Source organism: Arachis ipaensis, chromosome B06 (genome assembly GCF_000816755.2).
Source record: "Arachis ipaensis cultivar K30076 chromosome B06, Araip1.1, whole genome shotgun sequence".
NCBI lineage: Eukaryota > Viridiplantae > Streptophyta > Magnoliopsida > Fabales > Fabaceae > Arachis > Arachis ipaensis.
Genome location: NC_029790.2, coordinates 85505096 through 85514748, shown reverse-complemented (window position 1 = coordinate 85514748; position 9653 = coordinate 85505096). Strand labels below are relative to the sequence as shown.

The following is a 9653-nucleotide window of genomic DNA, read 5'->3' as shown; positions in this document are numbered from 1 at the left end:
ATTAAAAATTTTGAAATCCTTATTTTTCTTTTTCAAAATAATTTTCGAAAAACACAAAAATTTTATAAAATCATAAAACCAAAAATAATTTTGTATTTCTTGTTTGAGTCTAGTATCAATTTTTAAGTTTGGTATCAATTGCATCTTTTTATTTTTTCTTGAAAATTTTTGAAAAATTCATGCATGGTATTCTTCATGATCTTCAAGTTGTTCTTGATAAGTCTTCTTGTTTGATCTTTAAAATTTATTGTTTTGTGTATTTTCTTGTTTTTCATATGCATTCTTGAATTCTTAGTGTCTAAATATTAAAAATTTCTAAGTTTGGTGTCTTGCATGTTTTTCTTTTCTTAAAAATTTTCAAAAATAAGTTCTTGATGTTCATCTTGACATTCAAAGTGTTCTTGGTGTTCATCTTGACATTCATAGTGTTCTTGCATGCATCACATGTTTTGATCCAAAATTTTCATGCATTGAGTCTTTTTGATCTTTTTCTCTTTCATCATTAAAAATTCAAAAATAAAAAAAAATATCTTTCCCTTTTTCACTCATAAATTTTCGAAAATTTGAGTTGACTTTTTCAAAACTTTTTAAAAATTTAGTTGTTTCTTATGAGTCAAATCAAATTTTCAATTTAAAAATCTTATCTTTTCAAAATCTTTTTCAAAAATCAAATCTTTTTCATTTTTCTTATTTATTTTCGAAAATTTTAAAAATATTTTTCAAAAATATTTTTCTTAATTTTATCTCATAATTTTCGAAAATATTATCAACAATTAATGTTCTGATTCAAAAATTTCAAGCTTGTTACTTGCTTGTTAAGAAATATTCAAACTTTAAGTTCTAGAATCATATCTTGTGATTACTTGTGAGTCAAGTCATTAATTTTGATTTAAAACTCAAATCTTTTTCAAAACTAATTTTAATCATATCTTTCTATCATATCTTTTCAAATCATATCTTTTTCAAAAAAAAATTTGATTTTAAAATATCTTTTCTAACTTCTTATCTTCTTATCTTTTCAAAATTGATTTTCAAATCTTTTTCAACTAACTAATTGACTTTTTGTTTGTTTCTTATCTTTTTCAAAACCACCTAACTACTCTTCCCTCTCTAATTTTCGAGAATACCTCCCTCTTTTTTCAAAAATTCTTTTTAATTAATTAATTATTTTAAATTTTAATTTTAATTTTATTTCCCTTTTAAATTTTCGAAAATCATCAACTTCTTTTCAAAAATTATTTTCGAAAATTTCTCTCTCTCATCTTCTTCTATTTATTTAATTACTTACTAACACTTCTCTTCATCTCATATCTCTGCTCCTATCCTCACCCTTGTGTTTGGATTATCCATTCTTCTTCACTCGTATTCCCTTTCTTCTTCTACTAACAATAAGGAACCTCTTTACTGTAACATAGAGGATTCCTCTTCTTTTCTTGTTCTCTTCTCTTTCATATGAGCAGGAACAAGGAAAATGGCATTCTTATTGAAGCGGATCCAGAACCTGAAAGGACTCTGAAGAGAAAACTAAGAGAAGCTAAATTACAACAATCCAGAGACAACCTTACTGAAATTTTCGAACAAGAAAAGGAGATGGCAGACGCACCTAACAACAATAATGCAAGGAGGATGCTTGGTGAATTTACTGCACCTAATTCCAATTTACATGGAAGAAGCATCTCCATTCCTGCCATTGGAGCAAACAATTTTGAGCTGAAACCTCAATTAGTTTCTCTGATGCAGCAGAACTACAAGTTTCATGGACTTTCATCTGAAGATCCTTTTCAGTTCTTAACTGAATTCTTGCAGACCTGTGATACTGTTAAGACCAATGGCATTGATACCGAGGTCTACAGGCTTATGCTTTTCCCGTTTGCTGTAAGAGACAGAGCTAGAGTCTGGTTGGACTCTCAACCCAAAGATAGCCTGAACTCTTGGGATAAGCTGGTCACGGCTTTTTTAGCCAAGTTCTTTCCTCCTCAAAAGCTTAGTAAGCTTAGAGTGGATGTTCAAACCTTCAGACAGAAAGAAGGTGAATCCCTCTATGAAGCTTGGGAGAGATATAAGCAACTGACCAAAAAGTGTCCTTCTGACATGCTTTCAGAATGGACCATCCTGGATATATTATATGATGGTCTGTCTGAATTAGCTAAGATGTCATTGGATACTTCTGCAGGTGGATCCATTCACCTAAAGAAAACGCCTGCAGAAGCTCAAGAACTCATTGACATGGTTGCTAATAACCAGTTCATGTACACTTATGAGAGGAATCCTGTGAGTAATGGGACACCTCAGAAGAAGGGAGTTCTTGAAATTGATGCTCTGAATGCCATATTGGCTCAAAACAAACTATTGGCTCAACAGGTCAATATGATTTCTCATAGTCTGAATGGAATGCAAGCTGCATCCAACAGTACTCAAGAGGCATCTTCTGAAGAAGAAACTTATGATCCTGAGAACCCTGCAATAGCAGAGGTAAACTACATGGGTGAACCTTATGGAAACACCTATAACCCCTCATGGAGAAATCACCCAAATTTCTCATGGAAGGATCAACAAAAGCCTCAACAAGGCTTTACTAATGGTGGAAGAAACAGGTTTAACAATAGTAAACCTTTTCCATCATCCACTCAGCAACAGACAGAGAATTCTGAGCAGAATCCATCTAGCTTAGCAAATTTAGTCTCTGATTTATCTAAGGCCACTCTAAGTTTCATGAATGAAACAAGGTCCTCCATTAGAAATTTGGAGGCACAAGTGGGCCAGCTGAGTAAGAAGATCACTGAAACTCCTCCTAGTACTCTCCCAAGCAATACAGAAGAAAATCCAAAGAGAGAGTGCAAGGCCATTGATATAACCATCATGGCCGAACCTACAGGGGAGGAAAAGGACGTGAATCTCAGTGAAGAAGACCTCCTGGGACGTCCAGTGATCAACAAGGAGTTTCCCTTTGAGGAACCAAAGAAATCTGAGGCTCATTTAGAAACCATAGAGATTCCATTGAACCTTCTTATACCCTTCATGAGCTCTGATGAGTATTCTTCTTCTGAAGAGAATGAGGATGTTACTGAAGAGCAATTTGCCAAGTACCTTGGTGCAATCATGAAGCTGAATGCCAAACTATTTGGTAATGAGACTTGGGAAGATGAACCTCCCTTACTCATCAATGAACTGAGTGATCTGGATCAACTGACATTGCCTCAGAAGAAACAGGATCCTGGAAAGTTCTTAATACCTTGTACCATAGGCACCATGACCTTTGAGAAGGCTCTATGTGACCTTGGATCAGGGATAAACCTCATGCCCTTCCCCGTAACGGAGAAACTAGGAATCTTTGAGGTGCAAGCTGCCAGAATCTCATTAGAGATGGCAAACAACTCAATAAAATAGGCTTATGGACAAGTAGAGGACGTGCTAGCAAAGGTTGAAGGCCTTTACATCCCTGCTGATTTCATAATCTTGGATACTGGGAAGGATGAGGATGAATCCATCATCCTTGGAAGACCCTTCCTAGCCACAGCAAGAGCTGTGATTGATGTGGACAGAGGAGAGTTGGTCCTTCAACTGAATAAGGACAACCTTGTGTTTAAAACTCAAGGATCTCCTTCTGTAACCATGGAGAGGAAGCATGAAAAGCTTCTCTCACTACAGAGTCAACCAAAGCCCCCACAATCAAACTCTAAGTTTGGTGTTGGGAGGCCACAACCAAACTCTAAGTTTGGTGTTGGGAGGTCCCAACCTTGCTCTGATTATCTGTGAGGCTCCATGAGAGCTCACTGTCAAGCTATTGACATTAAAGAAGCGCTTGTTGGGAGGCAACCCAATGTTATTTAATCATTTTTATTTTATTTTCTCTTTGTTATTTCATGTTTTATTAGGTTCATGATCATGTGGAGTCACAAAAACTACAAAAAAATTCAAAAACAGAATGAAAAACAGCATTGAAAACAGAACACCCTGGAGGAAGGGCTTACTAGCGTTTAAACGCCAGTAAGGAGCATCTGGCTGGCGTTCAACGCCAGAACAGAGCATGGAGCTGGCGCTGAACGCCAGAAACAAGCATGAAGCTGGCGTTCAACGCCAGAAATATGCTGCATATGGGCATTGAACGCCCAGAACAAGCATCACTTCGGTGTCTAAACGCCAGAAATGCATGCAAAGGCATTTTACATGCCTAATTGGTACAGGGATGTAAATCCTTGACACCTCAGGATCTGTGGACCCCACAGGATCCCCACATACCTCTACTCACCTTTCCTCCTCATAATCCTATATCACCCTCTCTCTCTCTCCATTCACAGTCATCCCTTCTGTTTTCCATTCACCACTCACATCCATACACCCCACCTACCTTCAAAATTCAAAATCTCTTTCTCACCCAAGCCCACCCATATAGCCGAATACACACATCCCTCCTTCTCCTCCATATCTTCTTTTTCTTCTACTATTCTTTCTTCTTTTGCTCGAGGGCGAGCAACATTCTAAGTTTGGTGTGGTAAAAGCATAGCTTTTTTTTTTGTTTTTTCATAACCATTGATGGCACCTAAGGCCAGAGAAACCTCTAGAAAGAGGAAAGGGAAGACAAAAGCTTCCACCTCTGAGTCATAGGAGATGGAGAGATCCATCTCAAGGGTCTACAGCTCAGTGGTAGAACATTTGACTGCAAATCAAGAGATCCCTGAGATACCTCAGGGGATACATTTTCCTCCACACAATTATTGGGAGCAACTAAGGATAGGAGCACCAAGAGCACTCCATCATCCTCCATGAAATTAGAGAAGATCAAAGAGCTATGAGGGAGGAGCAACAAAGACAAGGAAGAGACATAGAAGAGCTCAAGGACATCATTGGTTCCTCAAGAAGAAAACGCCACCATCACTAAGGTGGACTCATTCCTTGTTCTTAAATTTACTGTTTTTCGATTTTTGAGCTTTATGTTTATTTATGTTTGTGTCTTATTACATGATCATTAGTATTTAAGTGCCTATGCCTTAAAGTTATGAATGTCCTATGAATCAATCACCTCTCTTGAATGAAAAATGTTTTAATTACAAAAGAACAAGAAGTACATGGTTTCGAATTCATCCTTGAAACTAGTTTAATTATTTTGATGTGGTGACAATACTTTTTGTTTTCTGAATGAATGCTTGAACAGTGCATATGTCTTTTGAAGTTGTTGTTTAAGAATGTTAAATATGTTGGCTCTTGAAAGAATGATGAACAGGAGAAATGTTATTTGATAATCTGAAAAATCATAAAAATGATTCTTGAAGCAAGAAAAAGTAGTGAATACAGAAAGCTTGCGAAAAAAAATAGTGAAAAAAAAAGGAGAAAGGAAAAGAAAAAGCAAGCAGAAAAAGCCAAAAGCTCTTAAAACCAAAAGGCAAGAGAAAAAAGCCAATAGCCCTTAAAACCAAAAGGCAAGGGTAATAAAAAGGATCCCAAGGCTTTGAGCATCAGTGGATAGGAGGGCCTAAAGGAATAAAATCCTGGCCTAAGCGGCTGAACCAAGCTGTCCCTAACCATGTGCTTGTGGCGTGAAGGTGTCAAGTGAAAACTTGAGACTGAGCGGTTAAAGTCAAGGTCCAAAGCAAAAAAAGAGTGTGCTTAAGAACCCTGGACACCTCTAATTGGGGACTTTAGCAAACCTAAGTCACAATCTGAAAAGGTTCACCCAGTTATGTGTCTGTGGTATTTATGTTTCCGGTGGTAATACTGGAAAATAAAGTGCTTAGGGCCACGGCCAAGACTCATAAAGTAGCTGTGTTCAAGAATCAACATACTGAACTAGGAGAATCAATAACACTATCTAAACTCTGAGTTCCTATAGATGCCAATCATTCTGAACTTCAATGGATAGAGTGAGATGCCAAAACTATTTAAGAGGCAAAAAGCTACAAGTCCTGCTCATCTGATCGGAGCTAAGTTTCATTGATATTTTGGAATTTATAGTATATTCTCTTCTTTTTATCCTATTTGATTTTCAGTTGCTTGGGGACAAGCAACAATTTAAGTTTGGTGTTGTGATGAGCGGATAATTTATACGCTTTTTGGCATTATTTTTACATAGTTTTCAGTATGATTTAGTTAGTTTTTAGTATATTTTTAATAGTTTTTAATTAAAAATCACATTTCTGGACTTTACTATGAGTTTGTGTGTTTTTCTGTGATTTCAGGTATTTTCTGGCTGAAATTGAGGGACTTGAGCAAAAATCAGATTCAGAGGTTGAAGAAGGACTGCAAATGCTGTTGGATTCTGACCTCCCTGCACTCAAAGTGAATTTTTTGGAGCTACAGAACTCCAAATTGCGTGCTTCTAATTGCGTTGGAAAGTAGACATCCAGGGCTTTCCAGAAATATATAATAGTTCATACTTTTCCTGAGTTTAAATGACGTAAACTGGCGTTCAACGCCAGTTCCATGTTGCAGTCTGGAGTCAAACGCCGGAAACAAGTTGCAAAGTGGAGTTCAACGCCAGAAACACGTTACAAACTGGCGTTCAAATCCAAGAATGACCTCTCCACGTGTAAACTTCAAGCTCAGCCCAAGCACACATCAAGTGGGCCCCAGAAGTGGATTTCTACATCATTTACTCAATTCTGTAAACCCTAGTAACTAGTTTAGTATAAATAGGACTTTTTACTATTGTATTAGACATCTTGGGACGTTTAGTTCTTAGATCATGGGGGCTGGCCATTCGGCCATGCCTGGACCTTATCACTTATGTATTTTCAACGGTAGAGTTTCTACACACCATAGATTAAGGTGTGGAGCTCTGCTGTTCCTCAAAGATTAATGCGAAGTACTACTGTTTTTCTATTCAATTCAACTTATTTCGCTTCTAAGATATTCATTCGCACTTCAATATGATGGATGTGATGATCGTGACAGTCATCATCATTCTCAACTTACCAACGCGTGTCTGACAACCACTTCCGTTCTACCTTAGATTGAATTGATATCTCTTGGATATCTAATACAGGGGACCGAGTTCGAGTTATTAGTGTCTTCATGGTATAAGTTAGAACCCATGGATGGCCATTCTTGAGATCCAGAAAGTCTAAACCTTGTCTGCGGTATTCTGAGTAGGATCTGGGAAGGGACGGCTGTGACGAGCTTCAAACTCGCGAGTGCTGGGCGTAGTGACAGATGCAAAAGGATCAATGAATCCTATTCCAGTATGATCGAGAACCGACAGATGAATAGCCGTTCCGTGACAGAGCATCTTGGACCATTTTCACTGAGAGGACGGGAAGTAGCCATTGACAACAGTGATGCCCAACATACAGCTTGCCATGGAAAGGAGTAGGATTGATTGGATGAAGACAGCAGGAAAGCAGAGATCAGAGGAATGAAAGCATCTCTATACACTTATCTGAAATTCTCACCAATGAATTACATAAGTATCCCTATCCTATTTTAATTTTCGTTCACTATAATCTCTTTATACATTTGAATCCGCCTGACTGAGATTTACAAAGTGACCATAGCTTGCTTCAAGCCGACAATCTCCGTGGGATCGACCCTTACTCACGTAAGGTTTATTACTTGGACGACCCAGTGCACTTGCTGGTTAGTTGTACGAAGTTGTGAAATAGATATAAGATCATGAACGTGCGTGTTGAGTTTTTAGCGCCGTTACCAAGGAATGGAATGATCACGATTTCGTACACCAGCGAACGAAGTATGTCAGTTGTTAAACGGTCGCAAATTTCTCACTACTTTGGTCGTAGGCGATCAATATCCGTATTTCCACTTTAGCGACTAATTAGCAAGGAACACTTCCCTAGCTAAATGATTTATCTGTTGCGACCAGTTAGCGACGACTATTTTCTGTCGCTACCCTAATTTTGAATTTTACAATATTATGCGACAAATTAGCGAGAAACTAGTTGCTCGCTAAAAATAAAGTTTTCGGTGATAAATTAGCTACAAAATTGTCCATCGCAAAATGCATTTCAAGTCTTTGTGACGGATTAGTTAGGAATATTGTTTCTCACTAATTACCCTTTTCACACAAAGTTTATTTAGCAACGAACTAGTGTGTGAATTGTTTCTCGCTAATTATATATCATACACTTGCGACGGAATAGTGATAATAATATCCCTCGCTACTTTACTTTTATTTGATTGAATCCCCTAAGTGACTGATTTGCTAGAACATTGTCATTCGCTAATTAATTTGTGACAAATTAGCAAGAAAAGTTTCCTCGCTCTTTTTTTAGCTACAAAAGTGAATTTGGGAGAAACAGACTTACTCGTAAATCTCTCGCTAATCAGTGGTTTTTCTCAAGTTTGGATATTTTGTGATTGCTCATTGTTTTTGTTGGTAATGTGTCACTAATTTCTCGCAAGTTAGTTATGGATTAGTGATAAAAAATATTTCTCGCAAAAAATCGTCGCTAATTTGTCAAATTCTTGTAGTGTGATCATAGAGCATTAAGTTTCAGTCACGCATAATGTCCCAATGGAAAAGGCAATATATTTAAAAATTATTGATTTGATGCAATATGAACCATGAATATTTACATAGCCAATATTGATGCCAAAAAAGCTCACACATTATGACCCAATTCGACTCTGATGCAATATACCTTTCATAGCAAATGCTTTTGTAACGGCTTTTGATTCTTCATTAGCTTCCTGCAACATTTCCATTTAGTAACAACTGTAGATGAAACCTAGCTAACAATAAAAAGTGATAACTGATGGCAATAATAGGTACCTTTAGCTTTTGAAGTAGCCCAGAGAGCTTATCGATTTGTTTGTCGGCCTTATGGATCTAATAACACAATAAATAATATTAGTACCTTCAAATTATTCAACTGAAATATTGAACAAATAGTTTGAACAAAATGAATATCATATAAATACAGAAACTAACTAATTTCATTACACTCTTAAACTAACGCTGGCTTCATACTATTACAAAAGAGAATCAAACAAAATATTCATGACGGGAAGAGGGAAAAAAACTGCAAGGACAAGTTAAAAACACCATCAAAACACCATCAATATCACCTTGTCTAGAAGGCTGACCATGATTACCTTCACCAGCAAACGATTCCTACAAGACACGAAATCAAAGGGGAAAAAACATTTAAACTTTGATCTTAAAAGACCACAGCATGATACATAATCTAAGTAAGCTCCAAAGTTACTAAATGATAATACAACAAAATAGTAAAAAAATATCCCAAGATCACTATCAGAATAAATTCAAAAATTCCAAAACATGTACCAATTGCTCTGTCTTCCACTCATTAAGGTGGGAAACAAATCAAGCAATGATGTAGACTAGGAAGCATTAATAAGCATAGCATAACAGAGAGCACAACGACTTTAAATCTAAATAGGGATCCAAAACATGATCCAAGTTAAAGCAACACACCACTTTCAAGGAAAAAAATTTAAGAAGAAGAAGAAGATTCCACTACCAAACTGAAGTGAAAGAGGTAACATAACTTACCTAGACGATCAAGTGCTGATGGAGGTATTATAACTGAAGCACAAAAGAAAAGAAAAGAATTTGATTTTTATATTATAAAGGGAACAAACAACACATAATATGCCAATCAGATCAAGCATGGACACAGAAACTTACTCTTATAACCACTTTCGATTAGGGGCTGCAAGTTTGATCTGATCTTAAAGTG

General features: G+C 36.6%; 1 long non-coding RNA gene across 1 annotated transcript in view; it reads right to left on the bottom strand.

Annotated features, from left to right (window-relative positions):
- Positions 1 to 8795, bottom strand: part of LOC110264028 — a 19977-nt gene extending 11182 nt beyond the window's left edge. The window contains exons 1-2 of the long non-coding RNA XR_002349761.1: positions 8723 to 8795; positions 8592 to 8640 (exon numbers count right to left, since the gene is read on the bottom strand). This is a non-coding gene — a long non-coding RNA (uncharacterized LOC110264028). The remainder of the gene's footprint in view (positions 1 to 8591; positions 8641 to 8722) is intronic.